Here is a 19,769-nt window from a genome sequence, read left to right on the forward strand (position 1 = left end):
AGAAAAAGAATCACAGTCAGGAATCACAAATGTTTGCTCTCATCATCACAAAAGAAGAAGTTCCTACAATAGGTTCCCTAACAGGGTGCAATCAGCATATCAAGGTCAGAATAAGTCACTCTGAATACCAAACAACAAGGTGCCTTGTGGGGAGGGTCGGTGCTGAAGCAGAAACAATTGAGTGGAGGTGGATATCGGTTGCCATCTGATGGTAAGAGTCTGTGCAACTTACCTTAACCTCACAAGGAGTTTTTTCTCAACTTATGAGTTCAGAAACGGCTCCCAACAAATGTGGGAAGAAAAAGAACACTTGAACACTGCTGATGGAAATGTAAACTGGTATAGCCACATGGGAAACAGTATGGAGATTCCTCAAAAACTTAAAAAGGGAACTATCATATAATCCATCAACTCTTCTTCTGTGTAAATACCTTAATGAAATGAAATCACTATCTAGAAGAGATATCTACACTCCCATGTTCATTGCAGCATTATTCACAATAGCCCAAAGGGGCTCTGCGGGCTTTCTCAGACCATCTGCATAGATGCTTCTTCCATCCATCCCTACTCTATTGCTGCCATGCCATTTTGGATGCTGTAGCAGGTTTAGATGCTTGACACCTGGCCTGCTTTCAATTAGAAAGCAAAGCACATGTCCTGTCTGTTTCCAGAAACCCAAATCTATATATGGTTTGGAACACACGTACACCTTTGATCTTCAACCCTGGTCTCAGCTCCACATGGGAGTCAGAGCATAAGACCCCTGTGTTTCTCAGGGAAACTCAGTGGTATTAAACTGTCTTGCCTTCCAATTCTCTTCTTCTCTCCCCAGACTGTAGAATCCTTTTTCCTCTCGAACAAGGAAAACAGCTCGGACATCCACATGCATTCCTTCCAATCTAATGTGTTAATGGCAAAAGTTTCATGCACTGAGTCCTTCAGGATCTTAGCTTTTGATATTTGAAATGCAGCCTTTTGAAATCAAAACTTTTTCTTTCAAACTGTAAGAGTCCCACTTTGAAAGTCAAACCTGAGAACTGCTTCCTCATTTTTTTTCTCTGGATAATGCTCCTTCCCAGAGGAAATTGATACCTCTGGTTTGATATAAATGGGAGAAGACCTACCAGGATTAAAAGAAACTACCAACATGATTTTTAAAAGTGGTTAACATATTAAAATGTTATGCCTCATCTGTGAGTACTGCTTATTGAAGAATTTTGGCCCTTTCTGGCTATGCACACATTCAACTTGGCAGGGAGACAGCCTATATGTACCGCTCTGGCCCACATCGGACTTTCTTTTTTCTGTTTGTTGGCAATATCTGGTTGTATACAATATTTATATTTTCAGAAACATTTGGTCCCCATCACTATTCAAGTGACTTGGATTCAGAGCCACCAGATTCATAGAATATGTGGATAAAAAGTAGAGCCAGCCTATTCAGTAGATCCCAGTACTAGCCAAGAAAATGCTGGCACCAAGCAGGAAACACAAAAATGGAAAAGATGTATGTATTTAAGAATTATTAACTCAGTATCATTCTTTGAAGCAAATAAAAATGCAAAAATACTCTACCAGTAGAAAGCTCATTAGTTCTTTTAATGTGTCAAGTGAAATGCCACAGATTCCTCCTGTCTTTCCAAGAATGTTTTGTTATACTTGACAATTTTTTTATTGAAATTTACTAAAATAACTCTGAAATAAACTTCTATTGTACAGCTGCAAGCCTTGAAGTAAATGTGAGTTTGGCTAAGCTCCGTGAGGAGAATTTACATCTGTGTCAAGCTACCCTGGCTTATAATTCTTTTCCTAAATTACAAACAACTTTGACTAAAGTGAATATAGCTTTTTTTTTTTTTAAAAAATCAACCACAGTTAAATGATATCTATATGGAAGCCATTACAATCTGAAACTCACAGAAGCCCTAATGTCAGTGTTTCAGCAATTTCAAAGTTCAATAATTTGTACAGAGTCCTGTTGTCTCTAGGTTAGATATGGGTCAAAGAAAGAAAAGAGTCAGTGGAACCCAGGTGATTCATAGAAGTCTAAGACAAAGAGGTCATTTAGCTCATTTGAAGGATCATATTTCAAATCACCCCAGGGGATTACAAATCATCCTATTTCAAAAATCTATAAACTTCAAATTGCTGATTCTAATAGTCTATGCTCTTTGTGTGTTTTCTTTAAATCTTTCCTGTTTACAAAATTAATTTTTAAATGTATATAATACAGAAAATAATAAAGAGGAACTCTCCCTCTATGCCCTCATGATACTGGTACCCCATGCTAATCATAATGAAATACGAGAAGAGTTTGAGCGCTTGCATCCATGGGGTGATTCAGATCAGGTCTGGAGATCTGTCCTCCAGAACCTTATCTGTAGAAATATTGGGAAGCCTTCAGGAGGGAACTCTCCTGAAGGAGTGCCCATGATAAGCCTGATCTGGTGAGAAAGCCCTGAGGGTTGGAGAAGGGATGGTGCATTACACACTGTGTACTGGACTTGCCCATTCAATCACTATCTGAGCCCGATAAGGGTATGGCAGAGATGCTGTGAATGAAAACTGTAAAAGCAACTTCACTACACTCTGACACACTGGGGCCCAGACACCACTTCCTTTATGACAGACATTATGACAGACAGCCTTCCTGGGCCCCAGAGATGGCTTGAGTACATCTGTGATGAGCCTGGCACAGGAGTCTAGCCTCAGTGCCTAGTGGGACCATCCTAGCTGGTGAGCATATATAAGACCCCTGCACCTCCAGAACTCCAAGATATATTTGGAACATGTTTTGTAAAGAGCGTAAGTTCTATATAATATGGGAAAGAAGCATGGCGGGGGGTGGGGGTGGGTAGGAATAAGGGTTTTTACTATTAGTGTAAACTCATTAGTGTCTATAGGAAGGTGAGGGCTATGAAATCATATTAAATTGTCATAATTTTTCATGATACTGGGGTTTCATTTTCTGAGGTGTTTTGTATCCTATTCTTCCTGGGTTGTTTTTTTTTTTTTTTTTCATTTAAATTACATCATGAACAGTTTGTTACTTCCCTTCAAAACATGCTTTTTTTTTTTTTTTAATTAGCTCCTGGATTTCTAGTCTTGGATCAAATTTCCCCTAATCCTAAGTGAAGCAGTTTGACATATTGGATGGGAGGGCAACTAGACTTTGAGTTAGAATATTTAGTTTTGAGTTTCAGGTCTATCATTTGCTTGCATTACCTAGCCCTTCAGTTACTTAATCTAGAAGAGGAAGGAAATAATACATATGTCATGGGACAAAATAGGGCTTAGTAAAATATATGTAAAGTACAGATATCTTAAACATCTATTATTTATGTTTTTGTAAAACTTTATAGATTCCTTTATTGTGACATACATGCTATTTTTCAATGATTTGTCTTTACATCCATTCCTTCCTATAGACCATGAGCTTTCTGAATGATAGAAGACTCATTTGTGTTTGTGTGCCAGGAGCCTACCACACTTTCTAACATACAGTCAATACTAGATGGTTATTTCATAAATGAATGGATAAATAAATGAATGGTACCTGATATTATTTTACTTACAGGTTTAAAAAAACAACTTTCTGTATAGTATCTTATTGGATCCTCACAGCAATCCTTGGGACAAGTTTGGTAGATACTATGAATTGCTGAAATATAATGCTGGAGGAAGCTCAAACATTTGGCACCCTCTGGTCTTTGCTGATTGTATCCATTGCTTCTAACAGCTAAAAAGTAGGCCCCATCTTTAAACTATGATGTTAGTACTACACCCATATCCTCCAATCATGGATAATGCTCTCTTCATGTGTAGCTCTACCAGAGTCCGTTCTGAGAATGCCTGCTATGCCCTCGACCCTCTTCTAAAGAGTTCCTGTCCACAGATTTTTGCTTAAGTCACCGTAGTTGATTCCTTAAACTTGTGTGGCCATATGTTATACCACATATTTTACTTTCTGACTCTGCTTTGGACCAGGGGAGGGACCTGACCAAAAGGCAACAAATCCCTGCACTGACCATCAGTCTATAAAGAGGCCTTATATATCAGCTTTGTCCAACAGGGATGACAGTAGTTAATCAAAACTTAACAAATTCTTGCATTTCTGGAACTTAGGGTTCAAAATACAGAATTTGGCAGGGAGTAAAGGAAGAGGAAGCAGAAAGATATAGAGAATGCAGTGTAAATATGCCCCTGTCAAATGTTGGCTCCCCAAAACATCACCAAAACAACCTGTTGGTAAGAGAAGTTTGAGTTTATTGTTTAGGTACTTGGCTTACCTACTGAGTGAGAGAGAACATCACCTCAACAGAGTTTTATTAGCATCAGAAAAAGAAAAGAGCAAAGTCTAGATGTTGATTGAAATTTTTAAGTCTGGTTTAAGATGGGTCCTTTTAATGAGTGGGAGGGGCTTAATTCAGGGGTCAGTCAGAACTATGATATAATAATTTAGGAGTGGTGTGCATGACTAGGTGAGAATTTTGATGGGAAGGGTTCAAAGAGTCTTGGGTCCCACCGTTTTTTTCTTTTCTTGTTTCAAGTTTTTATTTAAATTCCAGTTACTTAACATAAAGTGTAATACTAGTTTTAGGAGGAGAATTTAGTGATTCATCACTTACGTATAACATCATTGCGCATCACAACAAGTGCTCTCCTTAATGTCCATCACCCATTTAACCCATCCCCCCGACCTCCCCTCCAGTAACGCTCAGTTTGTTCTCTATAGTTAAAAGTCTGTTTTATGGTTTTCCTGTCTCTTTTTTCCCCCCCATGTTCATCTGCTTCATTTCTTAAATTCCACATATGGATGAAATAATATGGTATTTGTCTTTTTCTGGCTGACTTATTTTGCTTAGCTTAATATATCCTAGCCCCATACATGTCATTGCAAATGGTAAGATTTCATTATTTTTTTATGGCTGAGTAATATTTATCCTTTTATCTTTATCCATTTATCAGCTGATGGACATTTGAGCTCCTTCCTTACTTTGGCCATAGTTAATAACACTGCTATAAACATCAGGTGCATGTACCCCTTCAAATCTGTATGTTTGTATCCTTTAGGTAAGTACCTAATAGTGCAATCACCAGGTCTTAGGGTAGTCTAGTTTTAGTTTTTTGAGGAAACTCCATACTGTTTTCCAGATTGCCTGCACCAGTTTGCATTCCCACCAACAGTGCAAAGAGGGTTCCCCTTTCTCCACATCCTCACCAACATCTGTTGTTTTAGCTACTCTTACAGGTATGAGATGATATCTCATTGTAGTTTTGATTTGTATTTCCCTGATGATAAATGATGCTGAGAATCTTTTCATGTGTCTGTTAACCATCTGTATGTCTTCTTTAGAAAAACATCCCCTGTCATGAGTCTGAAGAACAAATATTATTCAAAATGTCTATACTACCCAAAGAAATCTACAGATTGAATGCAATCCCTATCAAAATACTATCATCATTTTTCGAAGAGCTAGAACAGATAATCCTAAAATTTGTATAGGATCACAAAAAGACCTAAATAACCAAAGCAATCTTGAAAAAGAAAAGCAAAGGTGGAGGCATCACAGTTTCAGACTTCAAGTTGTATTACGAAGCTGTAATCATCAAGCTAGTAAGGTACTGGCACAAAAACACATAGATCATTGGAACATAACAGAAAACCCAGAAATGGACCCACAAGCATATTTTCAATTTTTCACAGAGCAGGAAAGAATACCCAGAGGAAAAAATGATAGTCTCTTTAATAAATGGCATGGGGAAAACTGGACAGCAACATGCAGAAGAATGAAACTGGACCATTTTCTTATACTATACACGAAAGTAAATTCAAAATGGATGGAAGACCTAAATGTGAGACATGAAACTACCAAAATCCTAGTGGAGAAAACAGGCAGTAACTTCTTTGACCTTGGCCTAGCAACTTCTTACCAGACACATCTCTGGAAGCAATGGAAAAAAAGGAAAAAATGACCTCTTGGGCCTTCATCAAGATAAAAATCTTCTGCACAGCAAAGTAAACAGTCAACAAAACTAAAAGGCAACCTTTGGAATGGGAGAAGATATTTGCAAATGACACATCAGATAAAGGGTTAGTATCCCAAATCTATAAAGAAAGTATCAAACTCAACTTCTAAAAAACAAATAATCCAGTTAAGATTTTTGATACATTCTATTGAAAAGTTGAGGAGTCTTTCAGGAAGTTACTGGACTGAACAATAAAGTTATTTACAACTTTTATCTTCCTGGGGAGATTCTCCTGAAATTGTAAAGAGTCTCCTGAAATAGTAAAGTTATGCTTATGGAGACAGTCAGCTTTGTGAATGGTTTTGGCTCTCATCATAAAGCAGAAGAAGCAAATATGTAAACAGAAGCATAAAGTAGAGTAGCATTATACAGAGCAAAAGCAGAAAATCTGAATCACACTGATGGTGGAGGGGCCCAAAGAGCAACCAAAATGCATCATTTTTTTCTCCCCAGTCGAGGCTGCTTTGCCCTCAGACAATTTGGGCCACCATGCAGCCCATCCCCTAAATGGTACTTCTTTATGTTGAGCAAAATGAATGAACCAATCCAAAACAGAGTATTTGATGATAAGACAGGCTTACAAGGTTACATTCTCCCTGACAGTACCATTCAACAAAGCTTTGGAGTTGATGAGATCCCAGGAGGAAAGGAGAGAAACAAATCACCAAATCAAGAAATCATGGATTCTGCTGGCATCTTGACACTTCCCTGGTATCAAGCAGGCAAAGTAAGCCCGTTATGAAATGACTATCGGATCTCACAGTTTGCTTCTAACACCTACTACCTTGTGAACTGTACACATTCATAGTAGAAGTGCATTTGGTTTCCAGTTACAAATGTGTCCGTTGCAATGGATTTGGGACCGGTGTCTGTCCTTTTCCTGCAGTGTCCAGTCTCTGGAGTAACCCATTCCCACCCCACCCCCCCACTTTCTGATCTCTGCCTCCTTTTATATCATCTATCACTCCTCTCACCCAGCATGTGCACCCCAAATTTCATCATTCAAGGCCAGTTCTAATTTGGGTTAATTGCAAAAGAATGAGTGTTATGTGATGAGTAGAGAAGAGCCACTCAGAATGAGCAGCCTACACTTCCTCATATACCAAATGGCATGAGGGGTGTCATATGCCAGAAATTCTTTGTGATGAGCAACTTGCTCCTCTTATTTCTCCAACTCAGCTTTTTTTCTCCCTAGAGCCCACATCTTTCATCAGGATGTAACATTTGCTTAATTAAAAAGTCACAGCACATTGTTTGTCACTGAAATGGCAATAAATATGCCTCTACCATTCTGTTCAATTGCCTATAAATTACATTAAACATACGGAAAAGAGCATAGAGCCCTAGCTTTTATTTCTTGAAACCTCAAGAAGAAATTTGTTCAGGCTTACTGTATTTGTTGAAGTTTTATAGGGTTGTTTGAAGCAATCCATAGAAGGTTACTATTCCTTGAGTAGCATGACATGGTACAATCCCAGCTCCACAAATAACTATTACAAATAACTCTCTCTACAAATAACTCATATCTAGACGGGATCTCACCAACTCCAAAGCTTTGTTGAATGAAACTCAGAATGTAAATTTGTGGCCTTGCTCTGTGATCCTGCACAAAGGTACTTCAAAATCACTTGTTCATTCATTAAATGAATAAGTTTTAATTATGTCCCTGGCTCTGTAATAAGAACTAGATACAATGGCAAGGAAGATACAATTGCTACCTTCCTTGGCCTTATGGTACAGTAGTGTCTTCAGTTGAAAAGGCAGTAGTATCTACTTCCCAAGGATGTGAGATTTCAATGAGATTATTTTACGTGAAGAGTGCCTGATTCAGTGCCAGCTCTGTAGCAACTATTCCTTTAGTGTATTTCTCTTCTCTTTCCTCTTTTGATAGCATCCCAAGTATATTTCACTCTGGGTATGCTCCTTCACATTTCAGAGCTTACGTACAGACAGAGAAGATAAGAATGTCTTGTACACCTATCAGATACTCAGGCTACCTTCAGTGGCGAAATTCTCTATTTTTGTTTTAATTTGCCATTTTTAGGTGCGTTGAGGGTAGGGGATATCTTAAAAAAGAGACTGCTATATGTTTTTTAAAATCTATCTCAACCTTATTCTCTTTTAAGTAGATACTGAGACAGAAGGATTAATGTGCAAATAATTCTATTGGAAGGTTAAGAAAAACTTGTTTCTCTACTCAACACTTCTAACACCAAATGTGTAACTTTTCTACTCCAAGAAATTCTCTAATTTTCTTCAAATACCAATTAAATGCCCTACTACTTAACTTATTCTCATACTAACTACTTGGAATTAGTATGGACTCTACAAGTCAAAGGCTCAGTCCCACAAGACTGCCCTCCCACTTCAGATGACAACTGGAAAACTGGGCCTCCTATACTTCTGATCAACTGGATATAAATCCCATGACCCCATCCAAAGGTTCAATAATATGCTAGAACAGCTCAAAGAACTCCGGAAAACACCTTTATGTACCATTAATGATTTAATACAAGGCTTGTAACTCAGGAAAGTCTACATATAAAAGATGCATAGGGCAAGGTATGGAGAAGGAGTGTGGACCTTCCATACCCTCTCTGGGTATCGCAGCCTCCCAGTACCTCCTAGTGTTCACCATCCTGGAAACTCTCTGAAGCCTGTAGTTTAGAAAGTTTTGTGGAGGCTTCATCACGTAACGATTAACTCAGTCTCCTTCCCCTCTACCTTTCCCAGGGATCAGGCTGAATGTTTCACACATGGCTTGGTCTCTCTGGTCACCAGCACCCATCCTGATGCTACCCAGGAGGCCACCAAAGTTCATCTCATCAGAACAAAAGATGCTATAGGTCTTTATTGCAACAGTAAGATTTCTTCTGTGTTTTGTATTTCAGTGGTAAGTAGGCTACAAGATCTATTCAAATACTCTAGATTTTTGAGAAGAGTCTTTGGCACATGTTCAGCTCAGAGTTAGCATTTCTAAGAGCTGTTTCTAAAATACAGGACCAATGGATGGTTCACCAGTCCTGATATCCTCCAACTATGTTTCAACACATCCTACCTGCAATCCTGAAGCCTGCGAGGTCCCCAGAAAGTTCAGGGGTATCATTCCCATCTGAAGATGGGGTCTGGAATCAGTCTTGCCATCCTACGTACAATGTACATGTAGTGAACTTAGGGCTTCCACAAGCCTTTAGAATTATAGCTCCCCTTTTCCCTAAAACTGCTCCCATGTCTTCCTAAACCTTAATACCTCCATGTTTTCTCCAAGCCCTTTATGAGCTCAACCTGCCTGGGAACCTGAGCCTTACATTGCTCCAATTAACACCACCCAGTGTGGGTTAGATTTTTCCCCCCAAATGCAATGGATTATTCAGAAGCATGATTCTGTTACCTACCTAATTTCAAGTATAGCCAATTTCTGGAGAATTCTGATTTATATCTTACTCATTGGATCAGATACTAAGGGCTTCAATGCTGACCAAACCCACTTTTATTCTGCTCCTTAGAGCACAATCATTTGGGAAGCCCTACTGAGAGAGATTACTAGCCTGGGCCCAAGCCCCTGACTTCCTTCTCCCCCAGACTCATTCCTGGTCCAGTATGCCTCATAGAAAACCTGGTCTGGATTGACTACACCATGGATCAAGGCCATTCTTTGATTCTTGCCCTCATAGCTTCCACTATATTCTAAATCAAATGTACTCTCCTGCCACATGGGAAGGAATATGGCCGCTTCAGAATTACTCCAACCCACCTGGCTTGGACAATATAATCTCCGAATATAGCTTAAAACCTATTTAGATGAAGTACATTACATTGGCTTTATTCTGAAATAATTATGCAGAAATTTTCTGTGGAAAACTTTAAGACAGATTCCTATTTCTCTTTGTTTCCTTTCTTCCACTTCACTATTACTTAGAGGTGAGAAGAAAAAAAATGGAGTCTTCCAGAGACCATCCTGCTGAATAAATTCTAAAGAAATGATATGAGGTAAAAATAAAAATGAGGTCACAGTTGATCCTATCCCACATTCTAGTTACACTTTCTCTAATAATTTCATATTTTTTGACATTTCTCATAGCCAAGGGATATGTTCAATTTCCATAAGCAGACGAAACTGCTTTTTTTAAAAAAAAGTTTATTTATTTTGAGAGAGAGAGCGGGAAAGAGAGAGCATGAGCAGGGGAAGGGCAGAGAGAGAGAATCTCAAGCAGGCTTCATTCTCAATACAGAGCCTGATGTGGGACTTGATGTCATGACTGTGAGATCATGACCTAAGCCAAAATCCAGGGTGGACCCTTAACCAACTGAGCAACCCAGGTGCACCAGGAGATGAAACTACTTTAAACATGAGAAAAGAAGATGGAATCAATCAAACATTTGTTGAGCCTACTATGTCATTGGTTCATTCATTCCACAAATATTTACGGAGTGCCTGGTCTGTGAGAGTCATCATGGTAGACAGGCCCTGTCTGGGGATGTAGCAACAAACACTAGGGCATAATCCTACTGCTGTGGAATTTCCTGGGCAGAATACACTTAGGTCAAGCAGAGGCAATTCTTGTATTTGTGGATGGTCATCCAGACTCCTTAGTATTATGGTTGCTTGGTGGTGGTTGTGGTAGTGATATTATTCTTTGCGATTTTATGTCTTTTGTGGGGCAGGTGGGGGAATAGGTACAATTTTACCACTTGCTGTTTTGGGATGTTGAGAAGAATAAGTGAAAGAGATAAGAGGCATATTAATTTACATATTTAGGAGAGTGATATCACCAAGAAGGCAACATTGGTTGTTCCCAACTTTGCCTCCCTTCACAAGAAGAACAATTAACAACCATTTATGGACAAGACGCCATTGAGAAATTCCTAGAATATACTTAACAATAGCTTGGCCTTAGAGGGAAAAAGAAACTAAAACTTAAGGTCAAAACATGTATTCATGCATGCTCTCCTAGTGTTCCAGCAGCAGCAGCAGTTAAGTGGGGAAAGCCTGAAATCAGAAACCATTCACCCCCACAATAATGTTAAACAAACAAAACACCACCAAGAGCAAACCCTCCCTCCTCTGTCTATAGCCCACTTGTTGTCTCTCCTGCAGACATACTATTTTCCAGTCCTCACACTCCCACAGTGCATCGACAGAAATAAGAGCATGTGCTCAGCCACTGTAATTAGCTAGTCACTGAGACCATGCCGATCCCTTACCTCCCCTATTTGTGGTACCAGAGCAAAGGCAAGTGGGAACACAGATGTCACTGCTACCTCCAAATAAGAAGTATAATTCTTAAAATTCCTGCTGAGGTAGTAGGGAGAGAGGTCAGGACCAGACAGCTTGTCATTCACAGACCAATTCTGCTACATCTTGCTGTGGTTAGCACCATACTGTGGAAACCCTTGTGGGACCTCAGGAAAGAGGAAGAGAGGGTTGGTCAGGAAAGTTGATCCTGGAGCCAAAGCTGTGGCTGCCTCAGGCTTCCAAGCCTCCACTTCCATGCCCAATGAGAACAGTAACAGCCACCATCTTATCTCTCAGCACAGGAATGAGAATCAGATAGGATAACACGTCAGTGTGTTTTTGCAAATTGTAAAGCATGATGCTTATAGGAATCATTAACACTAAATGACATTGTTGAATGTCAAAGAGCTTTTTAAGTCCGAAATGAGGCATCTTTGTAGGAGTTTATTATACAAGAATGTACTGAAAATCTCTGCACTGCTGGAGAGGCTATCCAGCACTTGAAGAAGTATGTCAGTGCCTGGTAAAGCCAAAACCATTAGCAATGATAAATCAACAGTGTTAGAGGCAAGGACAAAACAGAAACAGAGGGAATTGTAGGAGGGCTTGGTGGTTGGCATAACCAAATCCAGATGTCCGTGGAAGGAGAGGAAGGAAAATCGCTGATGACTGAAAGGTACTAATAAGCCCTGAGTCAGCAGAAAGGGGAGATTTTTCTCCCCAACCCTGCTGCCAGTATGGCTCACAGGTAACAAAACCAAGGAACAGATCTGGACTCATCACTTCCCTTGCTCATCTGGCACATACAACTAATTAATAAAAATCACTGCTGGAAACAACACAAAATGTCCCTCAATGGTTGAATGGATAAGTAAAATGTGGAACATTCATACAATGAAATATATTTCAGCCATAAAAAAGAATGAGGTACTGATACATGCTATAAGGTGGATGAACCTTGAAAACATGCTGAGTAAAAGAAGACAAATGCAAAGGGCCACATATTGTATAACTCCATCTGCATGAAATGTCCAGAACTGGCAAACCTATAGAAACAGTAAGTAGATTAGAGGATACCTAGTGCTAGAGAAGGGAAAGTGTAGTGATGAGTCATCTTTTGGAGGTGAGGAAAATTCTCCAAAATCTACTTATGGTCAACTTACAGTTATATATGTCTATGAATATACTAAAAGCCATGAATTATAAACTTTAAATGGGTGAATTTTATGGTATGTGTCAAAAGCATTAATAAAGCTATTATTTTTAAAAAGTCACACTCAGTAGCTTGTGTGACTCAGGTCATGATCTCACAGTTCATGGGTTTGAGCCCCACTGCTGACAGCGTAGAGCCTAAAGCCTGCTTCAGATTGTTTCTCCCTCCCTCTGGCCCTCCCTCGCTTGCGCTCTGTGTCTCTCTCAAGAATAAATAAACATTTAGAAAAATAAAAAGTCATATTCCCTATCTGACTCACTCCCGACTAACACTGGCATTCTCTGGCTGAAGCCAAGAGCATCACACACTTAAATCCAGCCTTTTCCAGCAATGGCCCTACTAAGAGCTAAGAAAGAACAGGGACAAGGCTGTCCATGCAGGAACAGGGCTCAGAGACCTTATTGTAGGGCCATGATAGCAGTTCTTAGGTTAGGCCTCCCCAAGACACTTTTAATGTTCTGTCTTCCTTCAGGCTCCTACTAAATTAGAACAATTAAGATATTTTGCTTCATCTATTTTCTTTCCTGGCTCATTTAGAATCAGATTAAAGACATAAAAAATGGACCACCACCTGTCTTTCAAAACCTATGATGGTTTGAAGAGGATCTGTCTAGCTTAGGGTCATCCTGGTCCACACCAGCAACCACCAGCTGACATTTCTGCACAAACACAAAGTTACCGCCTTTGCTCTCACAAACGCCAGACAAGTATTTCATCTACCCACGATAAGTCATTCCCATTGCTCTCTGTCAGGGCTCTTTTCCTTCTTACCACTTACCTCAGTTTTATGTGGGTGTTTGTTTATATCTACCTCCTCCATTATCTTGCAAGGGTCACCATAATGTAGCAATCTTGACATTGAAGCTCACCACTGCGGGTCCTGCACTTGGCACAGACAGAGTCTCCACAGACCGGACCTTCTGTAAGCATTTGTTGATGGAATAATAAAGCCCTGATGTGCTGCTTTGGAGATGTGTCATGATCAACATCATCTGCCTCCTCTTAAGTACTGTTTGACAGTCACAAGTCAGAGCTTCTCCTCTTGTCTCCTTAAGCCAAATTTGTCATATGCATATATTTTCCCCCAAGCATTCCTCCCCTTAGGGATCATCCTCTTCTATGTCGTATAAATGGGGTCAGACATGTGACCCTGCACCTGATCAGTGGTATGGTCAGGGTTGTTATTATGGCTACTCTGATTGGCTCAAGGCCAAACATGGCCAAAACTGGGCCAGTCAGAATCACCTAGAAACGTCTCCACCAGCACTTTCAGGAAAGGAGCTCTAAGACAAGGTTTTTCGGTATCAGCCTTGTTAACTTTTTAGTATAGATAATTATCTGTTGTGGGGAGGGGTCTGTCCTATGCCTTATAGGATGTATATTAGCATTCCCAGTAACAAGTCTCAATAGTGACAAGCAAAATGTTACCAGACATTGCCTAAAAAATCCTTGGCACTTGAAAACGAACTCCAGTTAAGAACCACCATCACTGTAAAATGTGTCTGTAGGGACAAAATAACCTGGATTTGCTTGCATCTATGTTCCCTGTCATTCCTAAGAAAGAAGCTTCCGTTAAGAAGCTGTCCGCAGGAGGTGAGAATGAACCCAACAGAGAAAGAAATCTGAGAGATGTAGACATAATGATATCTTTTAAATCTCATTTGGATTTGATTTTTAGGTTACCTGAAACTAAAGGAGATTCCTAACATATATGTCCATAAGTGACTACTTCCTCTGAAGCCAAGTATGACTCCAGTATCTCTTCCAGAGCCCATGTGCCTATCCTAACCACAGAAGGCGAGCTGGTCAAAAAGACACATGATCTGCCAAATTAAACAGACACAAAAACCCTTTGAGCACTCCTGGGGGTATCATGTACAATTTTTGTTTGTTTTTCTTCATCTGTTTTCTAGTACACAAAGTGGTATCATCCTTAAAGTGGCTGAAGGATCTGAAGGACAGTATGTTAATTTCCTAGGGTTGCCTTAACAAGTTATCACAAACTGGGTGGCTTAGAACAATGGAAATTTATTCTCTCCCAGTTCTAGAACCTGGAAGTCTCAAATCAAGGTATCAGCAGGATTCGTTCCTTCTGGAGGCTCCAAGGAAGAATCTGTTCCCTCCTCTTTCCTAGCATCTGGTGGTAGCCAGCAATCTTGGCATTCCTTGGATTGAAGCTGCATCACACCAAGGCGTTATATGGCCTTCTTCCTTGATTGTCCATGTAAATGAGTGTCCTCTTATAAGAACAGCAGTCACTGGGTTTAGGACACACCCTAATCCAGTATGACCTCATCTTAACTAATTACATCTGTGAAGATTCTAATTCCAAGTAAGTTCACAAAGTGAGGTCCAAGATGGATGTGAATTTGTGGGACACTATTCAACCTACTACAGATGACATAATAATATCTTATATTAGAGAGCTTTATAGCTTTCAAAACATTTTTAAGAAATGAATCACACAGGAAGGCATACAGTCACCTTTTTTGAAGATGTTGGAAGAACTCTGAGCTTCATTGAATGCAGGTGAGAGCCATGTTAGTATGACAGCTGGGAGACTGGAGGCAAATTGGATTGGCTGTCTGGAGACCACTCCTCCATACTCTGCCTCAAAAATTTTTTTAATTCATTTATTTTTAAGATTGAGACAGAGAGAGAGAGAGAGAGAGAGAGAGAGAGAAAGGAAGGGCAGATAGAGAGAGGAGACAGAAAATTGCAAGCAGGCTCCAGGCTGCCAGCACAGAGCCGGATGCAAGGCTCAAACTCAGGAACCGTGAGATCATGACCTGAGCTCAAATCGAGAGTCAGATGCTTAACCAAATGAGCCACCTAGACTCCCCCTCTGCCTCAAATTTTATCTGCAGCCTCCGCTCAAGGATCTAAATGCTCTTTATATTGTTTCAAGAGCCATTTGCATTTCCATTTTAAATTCTATCCAAAGCAATATAACACCACAGCCAGCCAAAGGAGCTGCTATTTCTTTCTCCAGTTTATTTGGCAACATGAGTACTCATTTCTTAATGCATGTATTAATCAAACTGATTAATTACTACACGATTTGCCCAGGGGATAAGGACAAGGACTCCAGCAGAGGACGAGCAGCCAGAAACTTGGCATTTAAGGGTTTTTATACATTAAGAGTCTTTGTTCTCATATGCTCACTACCAGTAGCTCCTGGGAGGAAGCAAAGGAAAAAAAAAAATAGAAGACAACTTTGCCTTGTTTCATGGCCAAATTTTGGGGTAAAAATGTTCAACATTATTAAAGAACTCAGAAACATTCAAGAGTCCATTAATATAAAAGCATTCATGTTCTTTCACAATTGTAATACCATATGGAAGGACAAAAGGCTAAACTGAAGCTGAAAGCAGCATTCCAAGGACACATTTTGAAACAGGGTCATGCTTACCTCCAGATATTGATAATCATTTGAAGTGTTGGGATTATCTGTAATCATTCTTGCTTGCCAGTAAGAAATAAGACTAAAATTTCTTTTTTTAAAAAGTTCATTTATTTATTTTGTGAGGCAGAGAGCACACACGAGCTGGGAGGAGTAGAGAGAGAGAGGGAGAGAAAATCCCAAGCAGACTCCATGCTGCCAGTGTAAAGCCTGACACAAGGCTTGATCTTATGAGCAGTGAGATCATGACCTGAGCTGAAATCAAGAGCCGACACTCAACTGACTAAGCCACTCAGGCACCCCAGGACTAAAATTTCATTTGCAAATGTGACCTCCATGTCGTATTTACTATCAGGATTTAGCCAACTCAGAAATTTATCAGAATAATAATTTTCACTAAGCTCTACTGTCTTTAGGTAACAAAAAGTTATTCATCATAGCCAGACCACAAAGAGTAATTTAGCAGATTTATTAAAATTGGTTCTTACATCATAGATACTAGCTCTTATCTCTATGTCTCCCTAGACATAGGATGATAGATGAGAACCATGTTCTCCTAGAATCTAAGTCACAGAAGTGATGGCTTAACCTTGGGAGGGAGACAAGAAGTCAAGTCATTAAATTGTGCAGACAGATGGATCACTTTTTGGGGTTTGAAGTTCTATGTTACTGCTCACATGAACAGAGGACAACTTTGTTCTTGACATTCAGGACAGAGGGCAGTTCTGATCAATTTGCACCAAGACAGTGAGAAGTCATAAGATACCCAGAGTTGCTGGGATATTTCATTGACTTAAGCCTACCCACAGGCTCTCTTCTCAGGACTGTGGCCTCTGAGATCCTTGATTCCAAGTAATCCAGATAAGAAATATCTCAAGGCTCCCAAAGGTGAACTAGTATTCTCCTTGTCTTCCAAAGACCTGTTTTAAGTGAACAGAATATGCTAACTAAAAAAAGAAATATAGGCAGAAATTTAATCATCTGAGTTGGGTTGGGGATAGAGGTGCCCATCTCTGCCTAACCTTCTGAAAACTTACCAAACTATATCAAAATAATAAAAATTCCATCCTTAAAATGTGAAATACACAGATTTTGTCTTTTGCTATTATGTATAATTTGTGTTTTAAACATACATGTGTGTAATCAAAACAGTATGATACTGGCACAAAAATAAGTACATAGATTGATGGAAAATAATATATAGCCCAGAAATATACCCATGTTTACATGGTCAATTAATCTGTAACAAAAGAGACAAGAATATACAGTGAGGAAAAGATAGTCTCTTCTTTATAAATGATGTTGGGAAAACTGGGCAGTACACACAAAAGAAGGAAACTGGACCACTTTCTTATATCATACACAAAAATAAACTCCAAATGGATTAAAGACCTAAATGTAAACCTGACACTATAAAACTTATAACTTGCACAGCAATGGAAATCAACAATACAAAAATGCAACCTACTGAATGGGAGAAGATATTTGCAAATGACATAACCAATATGGGATTAATGTCCAAAATATATATAAAGAACTCAAACAACTCAGTACTCAAAAAACACAGATAATCCCATTAAAAAATGGGCAGAGGGTCTGAATAGACATTTTTCCAAAGAAGGTATACAGAGGGCCAACAGATACATGAAAAGATGCTCAATGCCACTCATCATCAGGGAAATGCAAATCAAAATCACAATGAGATATCACCTCACACTTGTCAGAATGGCTAGAATCAAAAAAACCCAAGATATAGCTAGTGTTGGTGGGAAGTGTAGAAAAGAGAACCTTCTTGTACTATTGGTGGGAATGTAAATTGGTGCAGCCACTATGGAAAATAGTATGAAGATGCCACAAAAAAACTAAAATAGAAATACCACATAATCCAGTAATGCCACTACTTGGTATCTCTCTGAAGAAAAGATATATGTACCCCTGTGTTTGCTGCAGCATTATTTACAATAGCCAAGATATGGAATCAACCTCAGTGTCCATCCGTAGATTAATGGATAAAAATGTGTTGTGTGTGTGTGTGTGTGTGTGTGTGCATGCACACGTGTGCACACACAATGGCGTATTACTCAGCCATAAAAAAGAGTGAGATCTTGTCACTTGCAACAATAAGTAAGGATGGACCTAGAGGGTATTATGCTAGGTGGAAAAAGTTAGACAGAGAGAGACAAATGAAAACTTAATGTGTGGAATCTAAAAAACAAAACAAATGAACTAACATACAAACAAACAACAATAACAAAAATAGAAATAGACTCATAAATATAGAGAACAAACTGGTGGTTACACCAGACAGGAGATGGGGCAGGGGTATGGATGACATAAGTGAAGAGGATTAAGAGGTATGAACTTCTGGCTATAAAATAAATAAGTCACGGGGATGAAAAGTACAGCGTAAGTAATATAATCAATAGTACTGTAATAATTTTGTATGGTAATTACATTCATTATGGTGAGCATTTTGTAGCATATATAATTGTCAAATTACTCTGTCGTACACCTGAAACTAATACTGTATGTCAACTATACTACATTTTAAAAATGTTTCAAAATTTATGGGGTGCCTGGGTGGCTCAGTTGGTTAAGGAACGAACTTTTATTTTCTCTCAAATCATGATTCCAGGGTTGTGGGATTGAGCCCCGTGTCCAACTCTGTGCTGGGTGTGGGGCCTGCTTGGGATTCTCTTTCTTTCTCCCTCTGCACCTCTTCCCCCAACCTCACGTTCTTTCTCTAAAATAAAAAAATAAAAATAATAAATAATAAAAACAAAAAAGTAAAACTAAAAATGGTTTTAAAATTTAAAAAATATATGTGCACTTGTGTAAACCTATTCAAACAATTCCCCCCACAAGATTTTACTCCATAACAGTGTGTTGATTTCAGTTTTTCTTTTTCTTTGAATAAAAGAGGAACTTAAGTGGACAACTGGGTTGTAAACAAAAATTGACATCTCAAAACAGAATTCTAAAGATAAAGTTAATGATTCTGCCTCCCTTGCTGGCTTATCTTCCACAGTTTCCCTTATCACACACTTAACTAGACCAGTTGCCATTCATAGATTCAAAATCCTTGTTCTCCTTGGTGATGTCTCTGGTCTCTCCAGCAAGAATGTCTCTTTTCCTCTATCTTATATACTTGCAGAGTTTTTTCACTGTGCTTTTCACACGGCAAGTGTGAAATAAATTTATTGAATTAAATCTCACTATTGGGGGCACCTAAGTGGCTCAGTCAGCATCTGACTCTTGATTTTGGCTCAAGCCATGATCTCAGGGTTCATGAGATTGAGCCCCATGTCCAACTCTGGGCTAACAGCATGGAGGCTGCTTGTGATTCTCTCCCTCCCTCTCTCCCTCTGCCCCTGTCCTGCTCATGTGTGTGCTCTCTCTCAAAATAAATAAACTTAAAAATAATAAATAAATAAAAATAAATCTCACTGTTATCAGTCATACCCACAGAATCTTGAAAACTTTATAGATCTCAGGATGGCACATTTGTATCATGAAAACAGATAATTCAATACCTCAATCCCAAATCTAGAGTTCAAAAAGCAGCCTTATTCAGTTAATCCTCTGCATTCTTTTCTAATGCATTCCAAGACTCATGGCTCACCGTGCCCTCTCCCCAACCCATCATCATAAAGTACATGTCCCATAACAAAGAGAGAATACAGTATCAGGAGAAATAAGTGCAATGACCCGATTTTCCCCCTTGTAGCCAGAGATGAGTCCTCAGGAGCCTCTCCTGATAATCTTCTGTGTTCTTGATTAACACCAACCAACTGGCAATTGAAAGTTTCCAGATATCAATGTGTTCCTGATTTTTTGGTCCAAAGGCTATTACTCAGAAGCTTGAGCCTCTTACCCAATATCCAGAC

General features: G+C 39.2%; 1 long non-coding RNA gene across 1 annotated transcript in view; it reads left to right on the forward strand.

The window, feature by feature from the left end:
• The first annotated feature begins 2,693 nt into the window (after positions 1-2,693).
• LOC144228033 (uncharacterized) overlaps positions 2,694-19,769 on the forward strand; it is a 43,392-nt gene continuing 26,316 nt past the window's right edge. Inside the window, exon 1 of the long non-coding RNA XR_013334103.1 lies at positions 2,694-2,805. This is a non-coding gene — a long non-coding RNA (uncharacterized LOC144228033). The remainder of the gene's footprint in view (positions 2,806-19,769) is intronic.

Source organism: Crocuta crocuta, unplaced genomic scaffold (genome assembly GCF_008692635.1).
Source record: "Crocuta crocuta isolate KB4526 unplaced genomic scaffold, BGI_CrCroc_1.0 scaffold162, whole genome shotgun sequence".
Classification (NCBI taxonomy): Eukaryota; Metazoa; Chordata; class Mammalia; order Carnivora; family Hyaenidae; genus Crocuta; species Crocuta crocuta.